The sequence below is a fragment of the Podarcis cretensis genome, assembly GCF_951804945.1.
Source record: "Podarcis cretensis genome assembly, chromosome: 14".
NCBI lineage: Eukaryota > Metazoa > Chordata > Lepidosauria > Squamata > Lacertidae > Podarcis > Podarcis cretensis.
Window position 1 is genome coordinate 1,317,463 of NC_137183.1, and position 13,421 is coordinate 1,330,883.

General features: G+C 48.6%; 1 long non-coding RNA gene across 1 annotated transcript in view; it reads left to right on the forward strand.

The window, feature by feature from the left end:
• The window catches only part of LOC307203028, a 42,422-nt gene extending 29,763 nt beyond the window's left edge, over positions 1-12,659 (forward strand). The window contains exons 2-3 of the long non-coding RNA XR_013833075.1: positions 10,910-11,021; positions 11,370-12,659. This is a non-coding gene — a long non-coding RNA (uncharacterized lncRNA). The remainder of the gene's footprint in view (positions 1-10,909; positions 11,022-11,369) is intronic.
• The last annotated feature ends 762 nt before the right edge of the window (positions 12,660-13,421 follow it).

Here is a 13,421-nt window from a genome sequence, read left to right on the forward strand (position 1 = left end):
ACATTCACACAGGACCTTCACTGCCTTCACTGGTTCTGATTTGAAAGAGCAGAACCACTGTATGACAGTGCCTCGAGCTCTCAGCTCCTCTGGACTGCCCAGAAGGATGTTATGATCGATGGTGTCAAAGGCATGTTGTGTGCAGGCATTGGAAATGACATGCTGTGTGGGTCTGCACTTTCTGACTGTGCATCTGGGACAAATGTTTTGCACATCCAGATGTTTGCCGAACTAAACTCCCATCTGCCCCAGCAAGCAGGGCCAATGGCCAAGGATGTTGATGATAATAATATTATATAATTTTTTTTTATTTATACCCCGCTCATCTGGCTGACTTGCCCAGCCACTCTAGGCGGTTTCCAGCACAAAGAATAATCATAATAATAAAACATCAAACATTAATAGTAACAATCTGATCCTATATAGTCACAATATCTTTAAAATAAACCTACATCAAATAAAGCAAAATTCAACAATCCACTAAAATTCAATAGTAAACAGCAAAATCAAACATCAAATAATAATTAAACTGTTTAGTAATTCTTTATTGTAATAAATGTAATCTATAACACTGGTCAACAACAAATTTGTTGTCTGCGTTTTTTCAGTTGATTTAGGACAAATCTGATGTGCTGAATCCAAAAATCACATTGGTTTTGCTCAATCAGGTCAAGTTTTTGAGCTATGGCCACATGTCTTTTTTATGTTTTTGTTCACATGTACGCTTGTGTGGAGCATTTTAGAAGAAGTTGGTGGGGGTAAAATGCCATGTCGAATAATTGTTTTGATTGGAAATGATTATTTTAATGACAAGAAGTATTCAGGTCCAATAGTTCTGGGTGATTATGTCGAAAAGGGATCAGTTTGAAGTCATAATACCTCGAAATCTTCCATAAATTGGTGCGGCCGGGATCAACAGAAAGAACCGGAGCAGCCTCAAGTATCCTAATCTTCAATCAGCACGTCGTCCTGTAGCTCATTGTGATGAAATTCCAGTGCCTATCTTCGGAGAACTTCCTGACATTAGTGACGAAGATGCCTCCAGTGTTGAAGGACATGAAGAAGAAGTGGTTCTTGAAGATGATGCTCCACATCCATTTTCCCAGAAGGAGTTGAATGATCTAGTTCGTGACCTCAGCTTGTCGAAGGACTCTGCTGAACTGTTGGCATCCAGATTGAAGGAAAAAAAACCTCCTCTCTGACAGTGCTCGCATCAGCTTCTTCCGAAACAGGCATCAAGAGTACCTTCATTTTTTCTCAGAAGAGAAGGACTTGGTGTACTGTGCAGATATTGTGCAGCTTCTGCTCAGGCTTGGAGTGCCACAGCACGAACCCAAAGATTGGAGACTGTTCATTGACAGCAGCAAGCGATCACTGAAATGTGTTCTGCTACACAACGGCAACCAGTTTGCCTCTATACCCCTGGCTCACTCAAGTACACTGAAGGAGAACTATGAAGCGGTGAAGTATGTGCTGGAGAAAATTGGTTATGATCAGCATAAGTGGTTTATTTGTGTTGACCTGAAGATGGTGAACTTTTTGTTGGGACAACAGTCTGGCTTCAGCAAGTACCCATGTTTTCTGTGCATGTGGAATAGTAGGAACCGTGCTCAGCATTACACAAAGAAGGACTGGCCTGTGCGGGAGGAACTGGTGCCTTGCAAAGAAAGGATCGTCATCAATGACCCTCTGGTGGACAGAGACAGAATACTCTTCCCACTGCTGCACATCAAGCTCGGCTTAATCAAGCAGTTCACCAAGGCTCTGGACAAGGATGGTGACTGCTTCACTTACTTGTGCCAGGCTTTTCCAGGATTGACCATGGAGAAGTTGAAAGCTGGCATCTTTGACGGTCCTCAGATCCGTCAGCTCATCAGAGATCCAGAGTTCGGAAACTCAATGAACGAAGAAGAAGAAGAAGAAGAAGAAGAAGAAGAAGAAGAAGAAGAAGAAGAATTTGGATTTGATAGCCCGCTTTATCACTACCCGAAGGAGTCTCAAAGCGGCTAACATTCTCCTTTCCCTTCCTCCCCCACAACAAACTGTGAGGTGAGTGAGGTTGAGAGACTTCAAAGAAGTGTGACTAGTCCAAGGTCACCCAGCAGCTGCATGTGGAGGAGCGGAGACGTGAACCTGGTTCACCAGATTACGAGTCCACCGCTCTTAACCACTACACCACACTGACTCTCAAACGAACGAAGTGGAACTGGAAGCGTGGAAGGCATTTGTTCTGGTAGTGAAGAACTTTCTTGGCAACAATAAGGCCAGAAACTATGCAGAACTTGTCAACAACATGCTGACTGCTTTCAGAAACCTGGGCTGCAATATGAGCGTCAAGATGCACTACCTATTTTCACATATGGACCGGTTTCCTGAGAACCTGGGTTCAATGAGTGACGAGCAGGGGGAGAGATTCCATCAGGACATGAAAGAGATGGAGACCAGGTATCAGGGTTGCTGGGACACAGTCATGATGGCTGACTACTGTTGGACTCTGAAGAGAGACCTCCCTGCCGCTGAGCATTCCAGGAGTTCCAAGAAATGGAAGTTCAAGCCCTGAAGTTTGAAAAATGGTGAAGCAACATGCAATTTACGTGTACTTACCTTTATCAATGCCCACCATTCAGTTTACAGTAAACCTGACCTGATGGAGAGAAACGGATGCCATTTCCTGATTCAGCAGTGCAAAAATACCCTAAATCAGTTGTAGAAATCTAGACAACATTCAAAAAGTAAAAAATTGTAGCCCAGTGAAAAATAGCAGCAAACCATAATGCATAAAATACCACAAAACACACAAAATCTTTGACAAACAAGGACACACAACTCCTCCCATCCCAGCTGCTTTTGCTGTTCTCAAAGTCATGGTCTGGGAAAGGCTGGAGGCAGGGAGCGAGAGGAGGCAGGGAGCTAGAGGGTGGGGCAAGACAGGTGGAAAAGCCATTGCCTGCAGAAAGTCTCTCTCCTACGTGGAGAGAGTTGTAGGTCAACAACATTTGGAGGGCCAAAGGTTCCCCACACCTGATCAAGGGCATTTCACATATTAAATTCAGGTGGTGAAACATACAAGAACATACAATATTCTGAAGGATGGCACGACTGAGTAACCAGAATCCTGAACCAGGAACAGGAGACAAGGCTACACGGCACCATTATATTGCAGTTCACCCTTATTGATTCTAATGCCACTACCGAACTGACCCTCAGGAGGGGGAGGGGTTGCGGGCTCACGCTGACGACAGCCTCGCGGGAAACAGGGAATTCCCTTAATTAGCATTGTCCACAGCATCAGCCAATCGGCTGGCGTTGGGGGCGGGCCGATCTAAGGCCACTTAAGGCCGGGGCGACCCTGGCTCGCCCCTTTTCTCCGCTTCATCAGCTGCAGTTTGGTGAGGAAACTCAAGGGTCTAAAGTAAAAGGAGCTTACCTGGTTCATAGCGGCAGATTCGGCGCAAGCACAACGTTCAGCAGAGGGATCGTGGGGCAGACGTTGGGATCGGCAGAGGTCTGGGATCGGGTAACGTTTATGTGAAAAGCGTGCGCTTTTTCCCGAGGGTTCTACCGTCGGCGGCTGGTCCTCTCCGCCTAGAGCTCTCTATAGCGCTTCCCCCCCTTCACCCTTTCCTGCGCGATCCTGCCTGTTACGCTGGTTTGCTAACAGCCGTTGTCCCTGTATTTTTCATTGTTGCTTCCTGCATTCCTTCCTTCCCAGCCTTTTCCTACACGGTCCTCCTGTTGCAACGGTGTTAATTCATAGTGTTAATACAATTGTAATCCCGGCACACCGCTTGCAGCCCGTCTGCAGTGCCTTGGGGGAGGGTCTCTTTCCATTGCCGGTTGCTAGAGAAGCTACCGGGCGTCTCTGTTGCGAAGCCACGTGGTGAAGGCAGGGAGGCCATTTTGAGTAAGGGCAGTGTAGTGTTCTTTGTTCCCCTGCCAGTCGCCATCTTGGGAGGCCACATTTGAGGCTAGGGCAGCCATTTTGTTTAAGGGAAAGGGGCCTGGCAACCGCATTTAAAAACTTTTAGATATTCTTGCCTTTGTTTTGAATTTATTTATATTCCCTGTGGTTCCAGGTTTTTTTTTATATATATATACCTGGGTTTCCTAACTGCGTGCCTCTAAGCCCCCAGCAGGGAACTCCCTGCCAGCGCGGTTAGCCAGGAGTTGTGCAGCCTTATACTTACACTCCTAACTGCTAATTAGTATTAATCTAGTGCACAATTCAAATTACATCGCTTCTGCATTTGGCAGCTACTGTTTATTTAGCATTTGGTGTGCATCAAATTTTTATTTTAGGTTGCGTTGTTAGATCTAGGCTCCCGTCTTCAGCAGCGGGTTTTAGTGAACTCCTGGCGAACACTGCCATCTAGCGGCAAGAAATATAATTGCAGCGCTTTTGTGTAGTGCAATTTAGATCCCTTATTTTCAGCAGCAGCCACTGATCGCTGGCAGATGTACAGTATTTGCCTAATTCCCATTGCGGTTGCCTGATTATATATAACATATAATTACCAGGTATTATATAAAATTGGATTACATTTCGTTGCCTAGCCTTGATAGGAATTTATTACTTTCCCCTTAAAGCCTATTTTCTTTGCATTCCTGTCCCTCTACGCGTAGCCCCTGTTTTCTCATCTGGTTTTTATTGGGATAATCTGTGCTAGTTTTAAAGGGTACACTGCTTTCCTCGCTGCCTTACTGGGAACCGCATTCTAGCAGCGGCAGTGCCATATCATTTGAATACGTTTATGGGACATAACCAATAGGACTAACTATACAATTAAATAATAATAATAATAATAATAATAATAATACATTAATAATTGATAAACAGTAAATAAATAAATTTAAATATAAAGATAAAATAGAAATAAATAAAAATAAAATAAAATAAAATAAAATAATAAATAGTTATTATTATTATTATTAGGACTATTATTTTTTAGCACACATATGCATACCTACATATATCTCACGCACACACACATACCTACTAAAGGTGGTTAACCCAACCTGCTTATAGTCGGTATATAGTCTGTATTTAGTCTGTACAACACACAGATTTGGGGTAGCATGGAGGGCAATGGCAATGCCCAAGCACCGCTCCTGGGCAGTGCGCTGGTGCCCGTGGCACCTTGCAACCCACAGGCACTGGCGCAACTGTTCTCTGCGCTTCAATCCTTCTACGCACAATGCAGGTCCCCGGTGACCCCCTCACCAAACATAGTAGAGGTGTCTCAGGACTGTATACCTGACACCCCCCCCAGCCAGCAGGGACAAGCAGGTCCCTCTACAAGTGGGGCTAGCACAGATCGCCAGGCCTCAAACAGGCCTCAGACACGTCTGCAAACTGCGCGCGCGCAGAAGTCTAAATCAGGGGCACAGAAGGGAAAGGCGACCGCTCATAAGTCTAAGGCTAAAACTCAGAAGTCCGGGCCGTCGGTGGCCACCCCAGCAGTGGCACGACAGGAGGTAATCGATGTCCCGAGTGTTTTTCAGGACAACCCGGCCCAGCCGAGCTCTTCGGAGGGGTCATCATCGGAGGAGGAGCTGCCCCCACAGCAGGCAGCCACCGCTGCCAATGACCCTGCACCGTGAGACGGCCGCTCTCGGGGTGGGAAGCGGAAGGCTAAGAAGAAGCATCTGTCTAAGAAGAGCAGGAGGAGGGACCCATCAGACTCCGAGGAAGAGACAGGTACTTCTTCATCTGAGGGGGATAGTGATGCGCCAATGGAGACTTATTGGGGGGAGGGCGAAGAGACAGGTGTCCCCCTGTGGGTTCACGAAAGGAGGGCCAATTCGCACCGGAAAATCTTCAATGGCACCCTTGAGTGGAAAGATGGGGCCCTAGTTGAGGATGTTAAAGTCTTCCACTGACTTTATCTTGGGTAACCACCTCACTAAGAGGAAGAGGGATAAGATATTGAATGGCGACTACGTAGACATGTTCACGTTGCTGCCCCCGACACAAATTAAGGGTAAAGGGGAGAAAAGGAGATATTACGGGAGGAAAAGATACAGGACTCCTCGGGTCGAGCGCACGTTCGAGAACTGGCTTAACGGCTACCAGGTCTTTATGGCGGTAGTGTCGGGGGGTTATCCTAAACGTGGCATGCACCTCGGGTCCTACATTGCGCATGTGAGGAGGGTGCGGGAGCTGGCGGGAGATGAAGCTGCCATCTCGTACGATGAGGACTTCCGGAGGAATGCCTCGCTGCTGTCTTCAACGCGCTGGGACCAGAGGGACAATAACTATTGGATGGAGCACGTGGGGACGAACATCGAAAAGAAAACCCATGATCAGCCAAAGTCTGGTAAGGTGGAGGCAAAACGCCGTAGACGGTGCTGGGATTTCAATAAGGGAGCATGTCAGCGCACTGCCTGTAAGTACTTACACGAGTGTGATAGGTGCTTAGGCAGCCACCCTGCCATCAGCTGCTTCAAAGGGAAACAACAGCCCTTTCGTGGAGGCCGGGGTCACCTCAATCAGGGAAACCAGGGTGCCCCCGCTGGACCTTCAGGACCCGCACAAGGGCCGGCTGGAAATCGCTTCTAATTTGTCCCTAGGCCTAGCGCACTCTCCGATAAAATTACAGCCCTCAAGAACACTGCTGAATCTATACCCTAATAAGCAAGCTGCCCGTCTTCTAGGTGAAGGGTTTTCCCAGGGGTTTAGAATTCCGGTCGTCTTCACACCCAATGCTGGTTGCCCCCCAAATCAGAAATCAGTCTTAGAGAGACCCGACATTGCCTTTAAAAAGATCCATAAGGAGATTGTCGCCGGGAGGGTGGCCGGTCCCTTCGTTGTACCACCCATTGATGGGCTGCATATTTCACCGCTGGGCATCGGCCCAAAAAAGGCTCCTGGGGAATTTCGAATGATACACAACCTTTCGTACCCCAAAGGGGCTTCAGTTAATGATGCCATCCCTCAAGAAATGTGCACGGTGAAGTATGCATCCTTTGATCAAGCAGTTAACTTGGTCAGGGGATTTGGTAGGGGCGCCTTCATGGCAAAATGCGACATAGAGTCCGCCTTTCGCCTTCTCCCAGTTCACCCAGAGGACTATCGTTGGCTAGGTTTTAAATTCCAGGGCGCTTTCTTCATCGATAAGGCAATGCCTATGGGGTGCTCGATCGCCTGCGCCGCTTTTGAGGCCTTTAGCACCTTCTTGGAATGGGCCCTGAAATTTAAAACTGGTTTCGAAGGTGTGGGGCATTATTTGGATGATTTTATTCTGGTGGAGAGCAACGCGAGCGATTGCAAGACCCTGCTTCAGGCCTTCGAATCATTGGCGAAGGAGCTGGGGGTCCCTTTAGCAAACGAGAAGACGGAGGGCCCGGTCACCACCTTGACTTACCTGGGCATTGAACTCGACACCCTTACTCAAACTTCACGCCTACCGGCCGAGAAGTTAGAGGCCCTAAGAGAACTTATCGCACAGATGCTGCCTTTAAAGAAGGTCACACTGAGACAAATTCAATCACTACTGGGTCACCTCAATTTCGCCTGTCGAGTAGTATCCCCCGGTCGCCCCTTTTGCGGTCAGCTAGCAAGGCTGTCCTCGGGTTTACGGTCTCCACATCATAGGGTTCGCCTATCTAAGACGGTAAAGGCAGATCTCCGGGTTTGGTTGCAATTCTTGGATGGTTATAATGGCTTCTCATTGTGGCAGGATTGCATGTCCCTGCAGTCAGATTTCCAGGTGCATTCTGACGCAGCCGGGTCGCTGGGCTTCAGGGTCTATTTTAGGGGGCAATGGTGTGCTCAACGATGACCTCCTTCGTGGCAGGGGAAATCAATACTACGTGATTTGACATTCCTGGAATTCTTCCCTATCTTAGTTGCAATTCACATCTGGGCTGAACATTTCAAGGACCATAGGGTGTGTTTCTGGACGGACAACCAAGCAGTGGTGTCGGTTCTGAATAAGCAGTCCTCACATTCCCCCAGGGTAGCGTCGCTGCTACGGTACTTTGTCCTTTCCTGCCTCCGGATAAATCTTCACGCCTCTGCTAGGTTTGTATCGGGTGTTGATAACAACATCGCTGACGCTCTATCTCGTTTCCAGATGGAGCGCTTTCGCTCATTGGCGCCGGATGTGCAGCTGCTGCCGCAACCGTTTCCGGAGCACCTCTGGAGTATTGGCAACGAGAAGCAATAAAGGGAGTATTGTCAGCTGTTGCACCGTCAACCCTAAGATCATACAATAAGGCGTGGTCGGATTTTACATCCTTTCGCAAAAAAAGGAACGGTTTAAGCTGGGCAGGCCGCCCTCCAAGTCCGAGGTTATAGAATATATGGTTCACCTCCGTGATCTAGGCCGGGCCCCCAAAACCCTCAATATCCATTCAGCTGCGATATCATTCTTCTCAAAAGCTCTTTTCTCTGTGGATCCCTGTGCACACTTTGTGGTGCGGAAAATGCTGGAAGGTTGGCGCAGGTGTCGGCCTCCTTGCCCTGATAGTAGAAGGCCCATAACATTTGACTTACTCATGCAAATCCGTAAGAAGCTCAGGGTCATCTGTTGGTCCAAATATGAAGCCAGGTTATTCTCCACAGCATTTTCCTTCACCTTCTTTGGCGCTTTGCGCATAGGCGAGGTGGTCTGCGAAGACCGCCCAGCCGGGAACAATAGGGGACTACTGTGCGAGGATGTAACCGTAGCTAGCTCGCACGTGATTTTAAAAATTCGCAGCTCCAAGACCGATCAAGTGGGCAGAGGGGCCATGATTCGCCTTCAGGCAACTCAGAAGGCTGGCCCCTGCCCGGTGAAAGATGCCAGAAAATATCTCTGCTTAAGATCAAAATCAAACGGCCCCTTCTTTGTACATTCCGACGGTTCTTTCTTGTCAAGACATCAGTTCACGAGGGTCATGCGCAAGGCGATCGTGGCCATTGGTCTCCCGCATGAAGAATACGCCGCACACTCCTTTCGCATCGGGGCGGCGACCACCGCTGCCCATATGGGTTTACCTGCTGAAAGGATAATGGAAATGGGGCGGTGGAAGTCCAACGCTTACAAGGGTTACATCCGGAAGTCGCTTTAATTCCTCCTTATTCCTCCCCCTCTTACCCCACTGACCTGGCCCTCTCTTTCTCTTATTCCAGGCAACGGGGTGGTACGCCTGTGGATCATCGGCCACAGTATTGTTCACTGGGCTAAACGGCGAGCAGATATGAAGGGCTGGGGTGCTGACCTGCTACTTCCCAGCAACGTCAAAGTGTCGTGGTTTGCTAGGCGCGGAATGTGCTGGGATGAATTCTTCCCGACACTAACCGGTAGAATTGCAGCTGAAGGCGTACCCGACGCCTTGGTCATCCAACTGGGCGAGAACGACCTGGCTTATAGGAAAGGGGTAGACTTAATGTGGAACATTATCAATGACCTGGAGGTCCTGCATACTGCCCATTCAAACATTACAATAATTTGGTCATCTTTGCTGGAAAGGCGGTGTTGGCGGGACGCTGAGAATCCCGTGGCTGTGGATAGAGCCAGGAGGATCGTGGAGCGCTCAGTGGCGCGTAGAGTGGTTGCTATGGGCGGGTGTGTCATAAAGCACCCATGCATCCAGTTTAGCAAGGAAACACTCTATCGCTGGGATGGCGTGCATCTCTCTGATGCAGGTAATGACATTTGGTTGGCCGACATTTGTCAAGGAGTGAGGGATTGGTTACAGGTCTGAGGGTATTGGCGGCGAGCCGGTGAGGCCGGCTCGGGTGGCGGTTAGGCATTGGCCGGGGTATTGTCATGCAAATGAGGTTGGGGGGGGGGGAGGATTGCCATCACCTCCCCCAAGGCTTGAAGGGTAGTTCGTTAAAGGTCTCCGAGGGGCGTCGCCTCGTCCGAAACCTACGGAGGCTAGGGCCTAAAGCGCGCCCCCGAGCAGTAACCCCTTGGGGAGCGCCCAGGGATATGCATCTCGGGTGGCTCCCCCTGTTGGTGCTTAACCCTTCCCGGTTAGACCGGATAGTCTCTTAGGGGCCAATGCCTAAAGCCAATACCCCTCTTACCTGTAATCAATAAAGTTGTGGCCATTTTCGCCCATTAACCTGAATTCTTGTGTCCGTAGTCTTTATTTATTCAACCTGTGGGGGGGGTGGGGGGTGGGAATAGCCACGCAATAAGCTTTCAATCAGTTCTTCTCTAGTATGGCTTAACTGAATGCTGAGTCAAGGATTTACTGGACTGAATCACTATAGCTGAATCATGTCAGGGTTCATATTTCTGCATGCTGGCCAGGCTAATAAAAGATCCATGCATGGAGAAAGCTGACTCACAAGGAGAGCATTTGGCTAGGACATTTCCCCCTGATGTGCTTGGTTTCTATGTGCAGGGAATCCACACAACTCTTTTTATTTTTAAAAAACACACAACAGCAGACATAGATCAACATCACACAGAACACAACAAACAGTACATAGGGTAGGATCTAATGTTTGTCCTACTTAGGGTTGACCTGCTGAAGTTAATGAGCATGACTAACTTAGGTTTATTCAGTTTATTGGGGCTACACTGAGTAGGACTCGCATTATTATTATTATTATTATTATTTATCCAATTCGTTCAACACAGAAATTTTGAATGTAACACTGGAAAAGAAAGATATTGTAAACTGCCCTATGATCCTTGGATGAAATTAAATAAAATTAAAAATAAATATAAAATAAAAGGAAAATAAAATAAAAGTAACATACAAAACCATTTGCTTACCTTTAGTATAAAATGGTAGAATTTAGAAAGGACTTTGCCCTATGTTAGTTGTAGGTGCATAGCTTGGTTCTAAAGTGGTGCATCCATTAGTGGTGCATTAGTTGAACTTTCCATCTTAAAAATCCCTTGACATAACATTGTAGGATAGGATTGAAAACTCATCTGAGTCTTTCCCCCTTTCCCCCTTACAGGCTCCCCATATGCCGTTTCCAGCCGCAATGACATAGATGGGAATGAAGTTGTGTATTCACTCGCGATGAATCCTGGTGTGAACCCAGATAGTCTCTATTCTTTAAGGTAAAGGTAAAGGGACCCCTGACCACTAGGTCCAGTCGTGGCCGACTCCGGGGTTGCAGTGCTCATCTCGCTCTATTGGCCAAGCACAGCCTCCGGGTCATGTGGCCAGCACAACCAAGCCGCTTCTGGCGAACCAGATCAGCACACAGAAACACCGTTTACCTTCCCGCCGGAGCGGTACCTATTTATCTACTTGCACTTTGAGGTGCTTTCGAACTGCTAGGTTGGCAGGAGCAGGGACCGAGCAACGGGAGCTCACCCCGTTGCGGGGATTTGAACCGCCAACCTTCTGATTGGCAAGCCCTAGGCTCTGTGGTTTAACCCACAGCGTACCCACTATTCTTTACCAGAGAGCAAATCCGATCCTGGAATGCAACCTGGAGAGAATGTGCAAGCAATTTATGCTGTGCCAAAGAAAGAGAGATCTTGAGTAATGCCATGGATCGAATGTTAGCTACAGATGTGGAAATTCTGGCTTGATGTCTATGTCCACACTAACTATAAAGCCAGTGGCCATGGACGAGTGTCCTTGATCTCTCAGCCTCAGTCAGGAATAGGCCATAAACAGTCTTGGCTTCCCCCAGAGAATTCGGGTTGCTAGGAGATCCCTGTTTTGGCTCACAGAGCTAAAGTTTCAGGGTTCCCTGTGAAGAGGAATTGATTGTTAAACCACTCTGGGAATTGTAGCTCCAGAGGCGTAATAAGGGGATCTCATAACAGGGTTGCCATAAATCAGACACAAAAGGTTTTTGAGCTTTTTCGGGGAAAGTTGTTGAGCTTTGGAAGATTGCCCACAGAAAGTTGGCCACCCTATCATAACAGCACTCAGTGCCCTTAATGAACTACAGCTCCCAGAATTCTTGGGGGTGAAGCCAAGACTGTTTAAAGTGGTATCATAGTGCTTTTAATGTATGGTGTGCATGCATGCCTCCCTCAAGAACCTGTGGCCTTCCAGATGTGGACCCACCCTTCCCTTACACCCTGCTTGGGGGCTGTATTGGATTTTTTTTGAAAGCCCCCAGTTGGCCTGGGGACTCACTCCTCTTTTTTTGCTGATGCCATTCTGCTGGGAGTCCTGTTTTTGGATTGGTGTTCTGGACTGGTTTAGTTGGCTTTCATTTTGGGCAGGAAAGACAAGTTAAGATCTGGTGGGGCAAATACCTGAGGCACGATTGGGTTAAGGGCACTCTTTGCCACCCTACACTGCCTTGACGTTGGGTCCTTTGGGATGTCCTTTGGCCTTGGCAAGTGCCTGGGTGTGAACTCCAGCCCGGTGGTGCCACAGTGCACTTGTCAGGTTCACATGCCCATGGTGACAGCATCTGAGGGGTGGGCAGGGCCAGAGGCGGATGTGGTTGAGGCAATTGTTGTGACTCTTCCCTTTATAGAACAGGCTACTTACCAGCCATGCAAAAGTCAGAGGTTTCTGCTTACACCCCCATCTAGGCAAGCAACAGGCGTTGTTCCAAGAAGTGTGTCAAAGAGAGATCTTTCCCAGTCTGCATCTGTATTGGAACTGTTTTAAATATGTTTTTATTATTTTTATTACTTTGTTGCTTGGTGTTTTCTACCTTGAATGCCTTTAGGAGGAAGGATGGGATATAAATTTAATGAACAAATAAAATTTAAATAAATAAATAAAGCTGCTGCTGCTAGTCCCATGCCTGCAAAACATGGGCCCAAGCAGCAGTGTAGCTAGCTGCTCAGGTGCCCGGGGTGGCACACATGCCCTGCAGCCGGAGGTGGAATGAGCCGCCCATGGGGGCAGGGCGAGCCTCAGCTGTAGGGCGGCTGAGGCGGTGGGCAGACGCAAGCCCCGCGCTACTCGAAAAAGCAGTGTGGAGCTTGCAGGCAGTCCGCCCGCTGCCTCCCCCTCAGGAGAGACGCGTGGCTCAGGCACGCTGCGGGCCCCACGGTGTGGCACCCAGTGCCCCCTGCCTCACCTAGCTACCCCTGTGCCTTCATGATCACCTAAGTGTAGACCTCCAAACATTCCCAGAGCCCTCCCCCCATTGCTCTTGCTCCCTCCCATAGGAGCCAGGGAGAGGAATGCAGCCCGCTTATGGAGAGGGGAAGAAATGGGGCTGGCTTGTGGGTTTCTGGCTTATTACAGAGATTCAAAAGCCGCTTTTTAGGGCAAAGAGCCTCCAAAGGCGGCTTCCACCTTGCAGTGATAAAACCCAGAGCAACCCAGACCCACCAAACGTATTAACTCACTCCCACACCGCCCCCGACAATACCAGAAAAGCAGCCCTCATGGAAACCCGTCCCAAACAGCCTCAGCCCATTTCAACCCAATCAAGCCTTGGAAGGTTTTCCAGGCGGCTGAAACCTGGCAGGAAGATCCCTGCCGCCCCTCCTGGCTCCGGGGGCAGCCTCGCTCTCTGCCCGGCTGGCCGCGCAGGG